Here is a 15,974-nt window from a genome sequence, read left to right as displayed (position 1 = left end):
AAGAAACGAGGCCCTCGAAAAAATTCCCATTCGCTCGTTCATTACGTTTGTACACGAGGCTCACTGTAAGGCAAGTCATTTGTCTGAAACACGTTTTGAACTAGTAGTAACAGTAAGTACACACATACAACTACAAACTTAATTCATTCGAAGTAGCACACCACGTATATGTAAATTATCGTTGGTGGACGTGAGCTTCAGTTCAATTAATCTTGTTAAGCGAGTGCATGCTCTCCTTGTAGCTGTATCTGTGTGAGAAAAATTGGGGCAAATATTGGTCCTGCCACTCCACATTTCTTTGTTTGATGAACCATACATCGTCTGTCTAGTAAAAGTTCTGTTAACAGAGAAGTAGCTTCGTTACATTGTATACAAAAATGGGTCTGCATTTTTCGCGCATGCTTTGTCGTAAGTTTTTATATTTTTGTATCTTTTTCTGATTAAAGCTCTGTTGTAAGTCAGCGCTTGTGCTTGTCATTCTTTTCTGTGTGCTTTGCCTCGTTTTCTTTTCCAGAATTTATTGGGATAAATTTATACATCACTGATCTACAGTAACTGCTACTAGGCAATCTGTAGACCACAGTATATTTGTGAGGTAATAGTCTGTAGACACTCTATACTAGGTCGTAGGAATAGCCTCGCCCCGCCACCGTGGTCTAGTGGTTATGGTGCTCGACTGCTGACCCGAAGATCGCGGGATCGAATCCCGGCCGCAGCGGCTGCATTTTCGATGGAGGCGAAAATGTGTGAGGCCCGTGTACTTAGATTTAGGTGCACGTTAAAGAACCCCAGGTGGTCGAAATTTCCGGAGCCCTCCACTACCGCGTCTGTCATAATCATGTCGTGGTTTTGGGACGTTAAACCCTAGATATTATTATATTATAGGAATAGCCTATAGATAATCTACAGACATTTGTCTGTGGATATTTTGTAGACAAAAGTGAACCAAAGTAGATTTATATGAGCCTATAGACTTTTGTTTATAGACATCTGCAGACATCGGTCTAAACGCATGAATTTTTAGTAATCTACAGACCTTCTATAGCCAATTTAGAGACTTAGACTTTCTTGTAGAGTAGTCTATAAAAACGAGTCTGGCCACTATTCCATAGACTGTCTATAGGCCAGTCTAAAGAACACAGCTATAGAACGTCAATTGATTTATCGACAGATGTCTACAAACTCTATATAGACTATCTTGACATATTTTTGTAAGGGTAGTGCGAAGCTGCTTTAATATTTTTTTACTGATGTCGAGCGCATTCTGGTCTTGTTTAGTCACTTAAGACGAAGTGGGAGAGTAGCTCCCACTTTGTGCGCCTTTTTATTTTTACTGGCACGAAAGCCGCAAAAAGGAAGTCGACGCGGAGCTTGGTCGCCCAAGTGATATTTTCTGTACCTCACAGGACCTTAAAACATATCGATCTATGACGTTCGCCTTAAAAATCGTCACAGATTAAGGGGGCGCCTTCAGGAATACAAGGCAGAGCGTCCTTGGGGTTTTATACGGGCAGTTATGACAACAACACGGCCCATGCCCCGCAACGGTTATGTGCCACTTGTGCAGAGAAAACGAAAACAAAAACGGCACGAGGGCGTCGGCACGTTCAGCGGTCGGGCAGTTCGCCTCCATATTGGCAAGTGAACGGACGATCCTTCGCGTCTGCGGAACTAGTCTTTTCGCTACAGGCGTAGTCCACCGGTGCAAAGGATACAGTCTATTGTGTACACACTTCTTGATACCATATCAGCACCATGGCTGGTGAGTTACCGCGTATATTTTTGTGGTATGTGAGTTACAGTTTCGGTTTCTTAAAAAGTATTTTTGCCCTTAGGGGGCGCCACCATGTACATATATGCGCGGCACTGTGTGAAATAAACGAGTTCCTGCTTGGCTACCGGCTGCTGCTGTTCTTCCTCCCGGCCGGCGCTCCGGGCGCCGTGCCCTTTGTTCTCCGGGCGTCGCGTTCGACGTCCGATACCACATTTGGCGACGAGGATGGGATCCGCGTAAATCAAGAGATAAGGTGGGCATCCAGACTTCTTATTGTGCTGTCGTCCCAGCACCCTCGCCTGATACCCCGCCACTACTGTATTTTTCACCTTCGACGTACACTTTTCTGACTTTTCGTGCCGGTGTCGACCACGAGGCCTACTCACGCTCGACGTCTCTCCTGAACTTTCTGCTCGACGCTCTCTTCGGCAAGCATGAACGCCGCTATCCCTCCGCCTCCGTTTTCTCCAGTGTCCCGGCATACCGCCTATTCCATGGAGACAGTGGCGTCCTGTGTTGCAGGTATACATCGACGCCGCGGCCAGGGACGCCTCGCCGGAACACAAGAAGGCGCTGCTTCTGAACGCCTTAGGCGTCGAGGGACTGAACACCTATCTGCGTGCCGCCGAAGATGAGCAGCAGCCGGGAGCCGACCGGCCAACTCAGGAGGAGACGCCGAGCGTGTACGACGCAGCCCTTGCGCTGCTCAGCCAAATTTTCGACCCCCAACCGGACGCGGCGTGCCTGGCGCGCCGCTTCAAAATCCCTGTGCCAGGGACCGGACGAGTCGGCGGTCCAATTTATCCAAGAAGTGCGCCGACTAGCCAAGCTTTGTGAATTCGGCGCGGCGAGCGATCTCCTTGCTTTTGACCAGATCGTCTCTGGCATCGCGTCGCCGCACCTGAAACGGACTTTCTACAAATTGGGCAAGGAATTCACCGTACAGAAGGCGCTCGACATTGCCAAGGAGGAGGAGCGCGTCGATCGCGCCTTACTACAGCTTTCCGGAGTTCAAGTCGACGCCGTGTCGTCGCGTACTATTCAAGATGGCGGCGCAACTCGCCGAATTCGTCAAATGGCGGGCCTAATGGTGGCCGTCCTCCTCAAGCTTCGCCGCAAGATGACGCCGGCGGCACTTCGTCTGCGTGCACCCCCTCGGCCACCACTGCTGCGGACACCTCCTCTCCAGCTGCGCCGCCGGGTCGCGCGGGTGCCTGTTACCGCTGCGGATCGACGCGGCATTGGGCCAACTCCGCCGCCTGCCCAGCCAGGAGCCGGACGTGTTCGCGATGCGGACGTCGTGGACATTTCGCGCGGGTCTGCCGCACTACTTCGGAATCTCCAACCGGTCATCAGGGCACGTCAACGGTGACCAATACAGTCACGGTCCTACAAGTGGACAAACCGGTCACCACTGTCGGACTTCTTCATCTTCCTGTGCGGATCAATGGATCCATTTGCAACATGCTCATCGACACGGGAGCGGCTGTGTCGCTACTCAACGTCCAGGATTATAAAAGGAACTTTTCCCATATCAAGCTCCTACCTTCGCATCTTGTCCTACAAAACTACTCCGAGCAAGCCATACATAATCACGGCTATTTCAAGGCAACAGTCCTGTACAACGGTAACTCCGCTACGATTCCCTCTACGTCACGGATAAGGCACCTCGCTCCTGGGATTGGATGCCATTCGTGCTCTGAAAATAGTCATCAGAGGGGAGACCCTTACTTATTCGCTCGTCGACTCTTCGGCGGTTCCGGCGAATGCGCCACCGGAGTATCATCACCTGTTTTCGTCGGACATCGGCACCGTCCGCAACTACATTCATCGTGTCAAGCGTCGACCTGGAGTGCAGCCCGTGGCGGCCAAACTGCGTCGCCTTCCTTTCTTGTTGCGGCAACAGGTTGCCGACGAGCTGCAACGGCTGGAGTCGACTGGCATCATCGAGAGGGTGGACGCTTCGGACTGGGTGTCTCCTTTGGTCGTCGTCCGCAAGAAGGACAATTCCCATCCGACTATGTGTTGATCTCCGTGAGCCGAACAAGGCCATCGTAGTGGACGGGTTCCCCCTGCCTCACATCGAGGAACTTTACAACAGTTATCAGGTGCTCAAATTTCTTCTAAGCTTGATCTTGCATCGGCATATCACCAGGTTGAGTTAGCGGAGGGAGAGTCGCGATCTTACTACTTTTGTAACGCATCAAGGGCTTACAGATTCCGCAGAGTGTGTTTCGGGTTGGCATCTGCGCCAGCTATTTTCAAAAGATGATGAGTGATATACTGAAAGGGTGCTCAGGTGTGTGTTGTTATTTAGACGACATCTTAGTTTGGGGCCGTGATAGGGAAGAGCACGATGTGCACTTAAAAATGTCTTGTCCAAAATAGAGTCCTGCGGCATGAAGCTTAATAATAAGTGTGTCTTTGCTGCTACTGAAATTGCATTCTTAGGTCATAATATAAGTGCTCGCGGGTTATCGCCTTTGAGTCTAAGGTCACTGCCATTCTTGATGCCCCTGTGCCTACTGATGTTAAAACACTACAATCCTTTTTGGGGTTAGTTGGATATTATGCAAAGTTTTGCCGCATTACGCGGATGTTGTTGAGCCTCTGCGCCGTATGCTCAGGCATGGGCAGAACTTTGAATGGTCCGCTGAGGCCAATGCCAGTTTCAACCAGGTTAAAAAGTTACTTGCTGACCGCCCGGTCATAAACATTTTTGATAGTAATCTTCCTGTGGTGATTACCACCGACGCATCAAATGTCGGCATCGGCGCAGTTCTTCAGCAACAAAAGGGAGAAAAGTTGTTGACTGTGGCTTTTGCATCTCGAACCTTGTCCCCGGCAGAACGCCGGTATTCAGCAGGGGAACGCGAAGCTCTTGCTTGCTTGTTCGCGGTAGAAAAATGGCATGTGTATCTTTGGGGGCGGCACTTTACATTACGGACTGACCATCAGGCTTTAACTACGTTGCTATCAGCTGGCGCGGTGGGGCGACGCCCCTTGCGGATTTCTCGATGGTGCGCCCGGCTGTTATACTATGACTTTTCTGTACAATATTGCAAAGGTGCCGATAATGTCGTGGCTGACGCATTATCTCGGCTGCCAGTCCAGCTTCCGCCAGCACAGGCGCCGGAAGAAGAGATAATTTCTTTGGTTGCTGCATGCTTAAATAAGGATGAGTTACAGGCAGCCACTGCTAATGATAGTATTTTACAGCAGGTTATTCAATTCATTGCTGAGGGATGGCCTCCAAAGAAGCATATGACTCCAGTACTTGCACCTTACTTTGCAGTGAAAGACGAACTGTCTTATGCTGATGGACTCATTTCCGCGGGGAACGTGTTACTGTTCCAGAAACTTACAGGGGGCAATTAATTCAGTTAGCCCATGAAAATCATCCAGGCATAATCCGTACAAAGCAGCTGCTTCGTGACAGGTATTGGTGGCCGTGCCTTGACAAACAAGTGGAAAGTGCTGTTCGGCACTGTACATCTGTCAGGCTGCCGACAAATCGGCGAAACCTGTCTTTGCACCCCTGCAACCAGTTTCTTTTCCTGACAAACCGTGGGATAAGTTGGGTATGGACATTATTGGTCCTCTTTCAAATGTTCCCTCAGATTGTCGCTTCGCAATCACTTTAATAGATTACTACTCTAAATGGCCGGAGGTTTGTTTCGTTCGAGACGTTACGTCTGATGCAGTCATCACCTTCTTGACTTCCATCTTCTGCCGTGAAGGGTTTCCAACATGCTTAGTGACAGACAATGGTCCCCAATTCAAGTCTCAACAGTTTGAAACATTCCTTTCCGAACGAGGTATCAACACCTCTGTTCGTCCAATACTATCCGCAAGCAAATGGCAGGTTGAGCGATTCAACAGGGTTCTGAAGGAGTACATTCAACTAGCTAAACTGGAGCAACGTCCTCTCAAGAAGGCATTACTGAGTATTTAGGTACCTATCGTTTTTCTCCTCAGGCGACTACAGGATCGTCTCCTGCGATGTTGCTCCATAAGCGTCAACCCCGCACAGCGGTGGACATAACTGATCTGCCGTTGCCGTCTACTTTTCAGTCCCTTTCGGACAATACCATAAGGACGCGTGTCTTTCATCGACAGGAGTACATGAAGACTTATGTTGATCAGAAACGAGGTGCCAAACCTCCAGTCATTCAGGTTGGGCAAAGAGTTAAAGTACGTATTCCCAAAACAACATAAGTATAGAGGTCCGTTTACAGTTATGTCTTCGGTCGGTACCCATGCATTTAAACTTAGTGATGGATCGGTTTGGAATGCTTCTAAACTTGTTATCGTCCACTCCGAACGGGAACCACCTTCCAACTTGCACTTGTCAATACCTTCTCAGAACCAGTCGTTTTCCTCTGCACGGTTCCACGGTTGGTTTCTGTCCCTATTCCTGCAGCATCACCATCTTCCCCTGGCGGGGATGGTCTTCAGGCACCGGTTCAATGCCCGGCTGTGGTGCCCAGCCACAATGCTTCGTTTTCTTCTAATATGCCTTCTCTTGAGCCACAGAGCTCCTTAGCGGCACCGGTTCAAAGTCCGGCTGTGGTGCCCAGCCACCATACTTCTACTGAATGCGTAGTAGAGCCACCGGGCTCCTTACAGACACCTTCTCAACGTTCGGCTGTGGTGTCCAGCCCCCATGATGTTTCTCCGTGCCCGAGCACGCTTCAGAGTCCTCAGACTCTTCTCAGGCTCCGTATCAATACTTGACTGACGAGCCCAGTCCCCATGCCAGTAATTCTTCAAACACTAACGGACATGCTTCCGAACCTTTGGGTTCCCATGTTTCGCGTGAAGTTTCTCCGTCCCCAGCCACTACTGAGGGACGCTTAAGTGAGTCATCTGACTCTAGCTACTCCTCTACGCTCTCAGCTGTGCCTGAGCAGCGCGTAACTGAGCCACTAGGCTCATCAGAAGATACACAACTTGTTGCTCCGCAAGGGAGCACTTCGGAACGAAATGCGCCTCGACGGTCGAAACGGTTGCGTAAGAAACCGTCCAGGTTTAAGGACTTTGTGTCCTAAAGTCTTCTTTTTCACTTACTTGTTGAAGTCAGTGTGCCATACTTGTGCATTCGTGTGTATGCTGCATCTATTCATTGTATAATGGTTATCAGTTCTGCCGCTTGGCACACTGGTATGCTGCGAATTCTGTGTTGTATTTTATTTGTATCAGTGTCTTCAGCTAGAGTACGCTGTGTACTTTGCTTTTGTTCCCTTGTCGTGCCGGTTCCTTTTCACCAATTGGACGTTACACCAAAAGAGGGGGGGATGTTAAGGTGTCTACTGTTAAGGTTGTATACAGTGTATTTGTCATTAATCGCTGTATAAGGATTTAAAGGCCACATGTCCTTTTCATTCTAGGGGGGGATGATGTGGTATGTGAGTTACAGTTTCGGTTTCTTAAAAAGTATTTTTGCCCTTAGGGGGCGCCACCATGTACATATATGCGCGGCACTGTGTGAAATAAACGAGTTCCTGCTTGGCTACCGGCTGCTGCTGTTCTTCCTCCCGGCCGGCGCTCCGGGCGCCGTGCCCTTTGTTCTCCGGGCGTCGCGTTCGACGTCCGATACCACAATTTTCTTTCTCGCAATCTTAATTACCACGTGCACGGGTGCCCTAGAACCTCTTTGCAGTCTGCTGAATTCCCGCCTACGCTGCCAGCCGGCATATCGGACGCCGCGACACGAAGCGTTGAACTCACAGTCGGGATGCCGTCGTGCGACAAGGTGCATCATAGTTTTCGAATGATTCTCGTCGGAAATGTATGCGGGAAGTCGCAGAAGATAAACATCCGACGACTGGCATTCAATGATACCACATCACGCTCTGGCTGCTGCACTGTTAATCGCAGCACGTCGGGGCTCAGTGCAAGCCGGCGTCCATGGTAGAATAGTTTCGGTCAGGCTTATTGAGAATAACTGCTGGGGTTCTAAATGCAAAAACCACAATATGAGGCACGCCGAAACGAAGTACCGTAGATTAATTTCGCCCCTTTGGGGTTCTTTAACCTGCACCTAGATCTAAGTGCACTGCTGTTCTTTGATTTCGCCGCCACCGAAATGCGGCTGCTGTGGCTGGGAATCGAACCCGCGTCCTGGAGCATACCAGCGCGACACTTGCGTCCTAGGCAACCCTAGTGAGCTCGCTGAGGGTTTCTTTGTCAATCTGTAGCAGTACTCGGGGTGCAGACCCAGTCATAAGACCTAAATCAATCTTCGGTGCTCTAAAGTTTCCTCAGACATAAGCTTGGTCTCAAATATCGCTTGCTAATTACAGGTTGTACGAGGCTCAAGATGGCGCCCCTGTCAGCACATTTTTTTAAAGGGGTCATGAACCACTTTTCCAAGTAATGATCTAATGGCCTCAGTATCGGAGTGTACTGCCTCCCGAATCGATTGCCGCAAAAATTTCTCGAATCCGTCAAGAATCAGCGGAGTTACGGGGGTTTGGCGCACGCTCCCAGCGCTTTCTCTCTTTTCTCGTGCCGGCGAGCGCACTGGAAGCTAGACAGGGAGGGATGGCATGGGGGCAAGAAGTTACGCCAGCGCGCGTCATGAAACGCGATCGCTCTCCCGCTGTGATTCGCTTGCGCGAGTGCGGCTACCGTGTACTGTTATGCCAGGGCTCCCAACCCAAACTTCCTTGCTTCGACAAGGAATTCAAGCTGGTAAAAAGTCTGACGCAACCAGCGTCGACACCCGCTGATGCAACGAAGCGGGAGTCTTACGCAATCCCCGGCAACTCCGGCGATGAGGCTGACTCAACCAGCGTCAACACCAGCTGATGCAACGAGGCGGGAGCCTTACGCAATCCCCGGCAACTCCGGCGCTGCGCCTGACGCAACCGACGGAAATCTCTCCCGCAACGTGCGGCAAGCCCTCCTCCGCGGATCCGGTTCGAGCCAGCGACCAACGGCGGTTCCTGATTGGAGGCTTCGCGCTACTGGCTGATGCAAGCGATCGCCCAGGGCTATAAAAGAACCAAGCTGCGCGGAGAGAGAGAGACAGCGAGACAGCGAACGAAGAAAACGCGGGTCGTCGTCGCACCGCTGTGCGAGCCCAATAAGCTGTCGGCCCCACGCCGAATATGTAACGCCTCTGTATATATGTATATAAATTTGCCTTAACTCACCGTCGCCTTGATCGCTCCGTCTATCAGCTCTGCGCAGAAGCAGTCGCAAGCTGAGACACCCTTTACCCAACAGTGGATGGCAGCGGCGGCATCGGCCGGCGTCAGCTACCTCGATGCGGTGAGTGCCTGATGTTTTTCCCTTCAGTTCACCAGACTTCTCTAGCACAGGTTATCGTAGTTTAGAGAAGGTGTGTGAGCATTGGAGTGAGCTTTGATTGTTTTCGAGCCAAGTCGGAGCGCTTTGAAACCAAAGTTAATGCGGAAGGTGTAAACACGGCAGGTTGAGAATTGCTTGCGTGTCTTTCTAGTAGACTTATAGGGGATACGGCAAGTAGATTCTAACGAGGGCAAATAGCAAGAGGCTAGTGTGAACGATGGAGACCTTAAAGTGAAGGAACTCATCGAAATTTGTGAAGAAACTCGGCCTTACTCTGGGCCGTGCGAAGCGAAAGCAAGCGATCCTTGAGATCATGCAGAAGGAGGGAGTAAACGGCTGAGGAAGTCGATGAGGCCTGGGCGGATATCAAAGAACGCCGCGAGGAGGCCGTAAGACGAGAACGAGAACTTCGTGAGCGTGAAGAGGCGGAAAGGCAAGAACGCCGCGAGCGCGAGGAGGCCGAGAGACGAGAACTTCGTGAGCGTGAAGAGGCGGAAAGGCGAGAACGCCGTGAGCGCGAGGAAGCCGAAAGACAAGAAACGCCGCGAGCGTGAGGAACGCGAAGAGCGCCTCGAGATGAAAGAAATGGAATTGGCACTCCGTCAGTGTTCGCAAGCGCCTAACGTAACTTCTGCGACGGTTCAGGCTAGTGGACATAGAATTCGGGACCAACTGCCACCGTTCGTAGTGGGCGAGGACATGGCGAAGTACCCTCGTAAAGTTCGAACATGTCTGCGATAGAAATGGGCATCGAGCGGTCTCTTTGGGCACAGAACCTGTTAGCTCTGCTTCCCGGAGAAGTATCCGACGTGATAACGTGTTTGTCGAGGGAGGCGTTTGAGAGCTATGACGAGGTTAAGGAGGCTCTGTTGAGAGATATAAATTGTCACCCGAGGCTTTCCGGCAAAGGTTCCGTATGCAAAAAGGGGAATGAGTCACACGTTGACTTCGCGTTTCGTCTTAAATCCGATTTAATTGAATGGCTCAAGGGCGAAGATGTCTATGACGATCGCGATAAAGTGGTAGAGTGCATAGCTGTGGAGCAATTCTACCGCTGTGTCGAAGATGATGTCAAGCTTTGGCTGCAGGATAAGCTTGGAGAAGTACACCTAAACAAGGCAGCAGAGTTAGCTGAAGAGTACTACACTCGTAGAAACTTGCACAGTAGGGCAGTGCGTGTTGAAAAAGCTGAGAGAAAAGAGGGCTTTTCAAAAAAACCTGATGACCGAAAACCTGCTCCGCACCGTAATTTCAGAAAAGACCCGTCTTTTACGAAGGAGACTGTGAGGGAAGGGCAAACGGAAGCGCAGAAGTCGAGTGAGCTTCCCAAAGAGCGCACTGATACTACACGGGCGTTGAGTCACGGAAGCCGCTAATCTGTTACAATTGCAAAAAAGAAAGGGCACATCGCGGTAAATTGTAAACAAAAGGTTGCTTTCGCAACGATCCGTGAATCAGAAAAGAACATGCGGTTGTTAGAACCGTATATTCAGGAGATTAGCGTCAATGGGAAAACGTGTCGAGCACTTCGAGACTCAGCGGCAACTATGGACGTTGTCCATCCTCATTAGTGTCTCCGAACGACTTGACAGGAGAATGCGCATGGATCAGGCAGGTCGCCGAGGAGCAGAGCACTTGCTTACCGATCGCTACGGTGATCATTGAAGGCTCTTCGGTAAGCTTCACACCGAAGCGGCTGTGTCTGCTGCTCTCCCAGATTGTTTTCCTTATCTTTTTTCGAACAACTCGGAGCAGCTTCTCAAAGAGCAGGGTAAATCGTTCTTTCCCAGCGTTGCGTACATGGCCCTCAACGCGATCGCAAGCGCGGAAGCTTTCACAGGAACTTGATCTCGTTCCATGTAGTACGCCGCCACCGGCAAAAGTGGCCGAGCTGCGTGACCTTGGCAGCGAGTCGAGCGAGCCTCGGACAGAAAACTCTCGGGATGGGTTACTCGAGCCGCCTGCAGCTGAAGCGGGTAGCGTCGTCTCCGTCGGCGGAGAAACCGAAGTGGCGCCGTTGGGCGAGGCGGGGCAATACGCTCAAGCCTGTAGCTGAAAGTTGGTGTGAGCTGTCGAGGGTTGATCGAGCGACGCTCATTCGAGAGCAGCGTGAAGACATCTCGATAAAAGCGCTAATGAAAAGCGTAAAATTGGGAGTAAAGAAAAAGAATGTTTCTTTTTATGAGAAATCTGGCTATTGTATCGTAGCTACACAGATGTACAAGGTCGCAGGTATGAGCAACTCTTGATACCGCAAAAGTATCGTCGCCAGCTATTGGAACTTGCGCACGAAAACGCGTGGGCAGGGCATCTCGGCTTGAAGAAGACCAAGGCTAGATTTCCCTTGAGTTTTACTGGCCGAAATGCTGGAAAGATACCGAAGACTTTGTGCGCTCTTGCGACACTTGTCAGAGGGTGGGGAAATCCACGGACAAGTGGAAGGCGCCCATGAAGCTGTGCCAGTTATAACAGAACCTTTTCGGCGCCTAGTTATCGACATTGTTGGGCCATTGCCGCAGTCAAGGCAAGGTTGTCGATACATCCTGACTGCCCTCTGTGTGGCAACGAAATTTTCCAGAAGCGGTACCTCTTAGGGAGCTCAATTCTCCTCACGTCGTGGATGCTCTGCTCTCGATATTCGCGCGTGTCCGGTTTCCTTCTGAAATTCAATGCGACTATGGCAGCGTCTTCACCAGTTGCCTTACCTCTACCTTTTGGATAAATGTGAATCAGGTGGTGCACAGTTCAATCCATCACCCACAATCTAATCCGGTAGAGCGTATGCATTCAGTTCTGAAACGTATACTGAGAGCTCTTTGTTATGAGCACAAATGCGACTGGGAAGCATGTATTCCTCCCGCTATGTTTGCTTTGAGGTCTGCTCCTCATGAGAGCACTGGCTTTAGTCCCGCAGAGCTTGTATATGGCCGGAGCTTAAGAACACCTTTGCGAATGCTACGCGAATCCTGGGAGGGATATGATGAGGACCCGAATGTAGTTGCTTATGTTCTCAACCTCCTTCAAGAGGCTCGGAAAAACAAAAGATCTTGTAGAGAGCCACATGAAGGCAGCGCAAGTATTGTCCGAAAGAATACTACGACAAATCAGCAAAAAAACGTACCTTCGAAGTGGAAGTCAGGTAATGTTGCTGCGGCCTTCCAAGAAGAACAAGCTGGAGGTTCATTGGAAGGGGCCCGCTAAGGTAATATCGAAGCTTTCCGATACCAACTACGAAGTGAAATTTATCACAGCAACTTGATGAAACCGTACGCTCAACGTCAGGCGGTCGTAAACCTGCTTTTGAATGCTTCAGAGGAGGAAGGAGCAGAAATTCTGACTTCTAGCGATGTAAGCGAAAGGGGTTCACAGGTGATGGTTGGGAACAGTTGAACCTGGAGCCAAGGTTAAGTCAAGTCCAGAAGGAGGACTTGAGGAGGATTGTTTCTGAGTTTAAGACGTGTTTTCCAGCCGTCCCGGAAAAACGACGGTTATTAAGCACGACATCGAGCTGACATGTGAGGAACCAATCCGTAGTAAGCCATATCGATGTTCCCCTGTGCAGAAGCAGATCATGAAGGAGGAATCGATAGAATGCTTGAGTTGGGAGTCATAATACCGGGCGAGAGTGACTATACATCTCCTCTAATATGGTTCAAGTGCCGGGAAAGGATCCTAGGCCATGCATCGATTATCGGCGCCTTAACGTCCATAACTCGAGACCGAGACCTATCCGATACCAAATCTAGAGGGAAGGGTGGAAACAGTGTCAAAGGTCAAACTACATTTCCACTCTAGACCTCGTGCGAGGTTATTGGCAGTCCCTCTTACCGAGCGTGCTAGCCGCTACGCCGCGTTCGTTTTCTCCATTCGGAACGTATCGTCCCCTATGCTGAGTTTCGGACTGAAAAATGCGCCTTATTGCTTTTCGGGTCTAATGGACCGCGTTCTTAATGGCCTGTCCGAGTTCGCACTGCCATATCTCGACGATGTTGCCGTCTTCTCGAACAGCTGGGACGAACATGTCGAACATTTACGAGTCGTGCTGAACAAGTTGAAAGAAGCGGGTCTTACAGCGAAACCTGCTAAATGTCACCTAGGATGCGGGCGAGGTGTCTTACCTGGGACACGTTGTGGGGCGTGGCCAGCGTCGACCTTCAGAGATCAAGGTAGCCGCCGTCGTGAACTACCCACGACCAACCACCAAGTCTGAGATAAGGGCTTTCTTAGGGCTAGCGGGATACTATCAGCATTATGTGCAAAACTACTCTACCATTGCCAGCCCTCTAACTGACGCACTTCGAAAGTCGGAGCCAGTTAAAGTGACATGGGACTCGGAGAAAGAGAATGCGTTTGCAAGCTTAAACAAGCCTTAAGCGAAAAACCCGTTCTCATGGCGCCTGACTTTTCCAAGGGCTTTATCATTCAGTGCGACGCGAGTGATCGCGGAATGGGAGCTATATTGTGCCAGGAAGATGACACTGGTCACGAAAGACCAGTTTTGTATTTAAGCCGAAAACTGAGCTGCAGGGAAGAGGCATATAGTACCTCTGAAAAGGAATGTGCCTGCCTCGTGTGGGCCGTTCAAAAGCTGGCCTGTTACATCTCCGGTTCCAAGTTTGTGGTCGAAACGGACCACTGTCCTCTAACCTGGTTGAATAACATGTCGTCCACAAGCGGCCGGTTATTAAGGTGGAGCATGATACTCCAACAGCACAACTTGAAGTTCGTTACAAGAAAGGAAAGCTAAACGCGAACGCAGACGCACTGAGTCGCGCGTTCTAATCAGTGCCGTCTTCGGCTATCCTTTCGGTTTTCGCTGGCAAATTGGGGCAAAATTTTGTCCTCATTGCGGCCTCAGCTGAGCGCTTCCGTCCTGAGTGATTCTCAAGGGGCCAAGATTATTTTGAATTCTGTTTCATTGCGTTTGTTACACGTGTATATTTTGAGTTCTGTTTTTAAGAGTTTTGGTGTCTCCACATGTGCCTCTTGATAAAGAGGGAACGAAATTTCGACAGAAACGTAGTTAGGAATGTATTATTCTATTTAGTCTGGTGTTCTGTCGGGTGACCGAGGGCACTTGCTTGTGTCGTGTGTTGTCTGTTGTCGGACCGTTCTTGACAAGTTGCAGGACGATCAACAAGTGCTGATACGAAAGATCGTCAGAAGAGACGAGCAAAGCAAGTCGACACATCTTGGCGACAAGCCACTGGAGCCGGGATTCGGCCTGGCGACTGGGATCTGTTCACGGAACGAAAGCGTGGAGCCAATGTCCCCATGGCCTGGAGGTGAACCTGGATGGACCTGGCGAACGAGCGCGCCCGGCATCCGAGCCACGTGGAAGCAGCTCGTCTTTCCGGCGCATTGTCTGGCGGCGGGGGTGCTGTTATGCCAGGGCTCCCAACCCAAACTTCCTTGCTTCGACAAGGAATTCAAGCTGGTAAAAAGTCTGACGCAACCAGCGTCCGACACCCGCTGATGCAACGAAGCGGGAGTCTTACGCAATCCCCGGCAACTCCGGCGATGAGGCTGACTCAACCAGCGTCAACACCAGCTGATGCAACGAGGCGGGAGCCTTACGCAATCCCCGGCAACTCCGGCGCTGCGCCTGACGCAACCGACGGAAATCTCTCCGCTAACGTGCGGCAAGCCCTCCTCTCCGCGGATCCGGTTCGAGCCAGCGACCAACGGCGGTTCCTGATTGGAGGCTTCGCCCTCCTGGCTGATGCAAGCGATCGCCCAGGGCTATAAAAGAACCAAGCTGCGCGGAGACAGAGGAGAGAGCGAGACAGCGAACGAAGAAAACGCGGGTCGTCGTCGCACCGCTGTGCGAGCCCAATAAGCTGTCGGCCCCAGCGCCGAATATGTAACGCCTCTGTATATATGTATATAAATTTGCCTTAACTCACCGTCGCCTTGATCGCTCCGTCTATCAGCTCTGCGCAGAAGCAGTCGCAAGCTGAGACACCCGTTTCCCAACAGTACTGAGGAGTGCGGCGCCGGCAAGTGGCGGACCCCGCGGCAAGAAGCGCATCTGATCCGAACGCCGCTCTCGATTTACGTCGGCTATCGGCCAATAAGCATGCTATGTCTCTTGCGACGTACAGCGGACAGACGCCCCGCCCACCGACGAGAGTGAGAACCGGCCTCTGTTTGAAAAGAGGGTGCCTGGGGAAACGGCAACTTCGCGCTCCGCTTGTGGCCATTACGCGGCGCGCACGACTGTAATATTTGGCAGAGCAGTTCATAGCCGTGTCAGCTTTCCGCAGGATGTGTTTTTTCAATCAGCCCAAGGGGTGCTTCATGACCCCTTTAAGGTAAAGCTTGTCAGGTGGCCAATGTGAAATCTGCCACGACGAGGGAGTTCGGAAGGAAGTTCTGCATGAATGCGTAGAAATTGAATAATGAGTTCACATTGACATTGGCAGCTGCTGGGCTTTGCTCAAACGGGCAGATTTGTTCCTTGACATGCGCAGTTTTTGTGTCGGCTCCAGGAACGAGCTAACGGCAGTGCCCATGTGCAGCTCCATATAGTGCGCATATGCGTACTATATATGGAGCTACATATAGTGCGCATATATATAGTGTGCTATGGAACTACATATGCGGCTACATGTACAAACGCACAACGCACGCGGCGCCCATTTGCGCGCGCGCGCGCACACTCAAACTCGGAGTGAGAGAGAAATGCGCGCGCGTACATATCCAGGAAGCATTTCTCGGTCTCATGAATTGCATTAGTAAAAGCTTTTCTACGTTACTTTTTTTCTGCCTCAATCGCCTTTTCTGTAAAGTGACGTTATAAAGTGACATTATAGCAATTAAATCCGCATTAATGCTATTGTTACTTCTCTTTCATTACAGAGGCTTCTACGTCCCGAAAAAG

This window comes from Rhipicephalus sanguineus, chromosome 2, assembly GCF_013339695.2.
Source record: "Rhipicephalus sanguineus isolate Rsan-2018 chromosome 2, BIME_Rsan_1.4, whole genome shotgun sequence".
In the NCBI taxonomy this organism is placed as follows: Eukaryota; Metazoa; Arthropoda; class Arachnida; order Ixodida; family Ixodidae; genus Rhipicephalus; species Rhipicephalus sanguineus.
The sequence above is the reverse complement of the archived record's forward strand: the minus strand, read 5'-3'. Positions refer to the sequence as shown.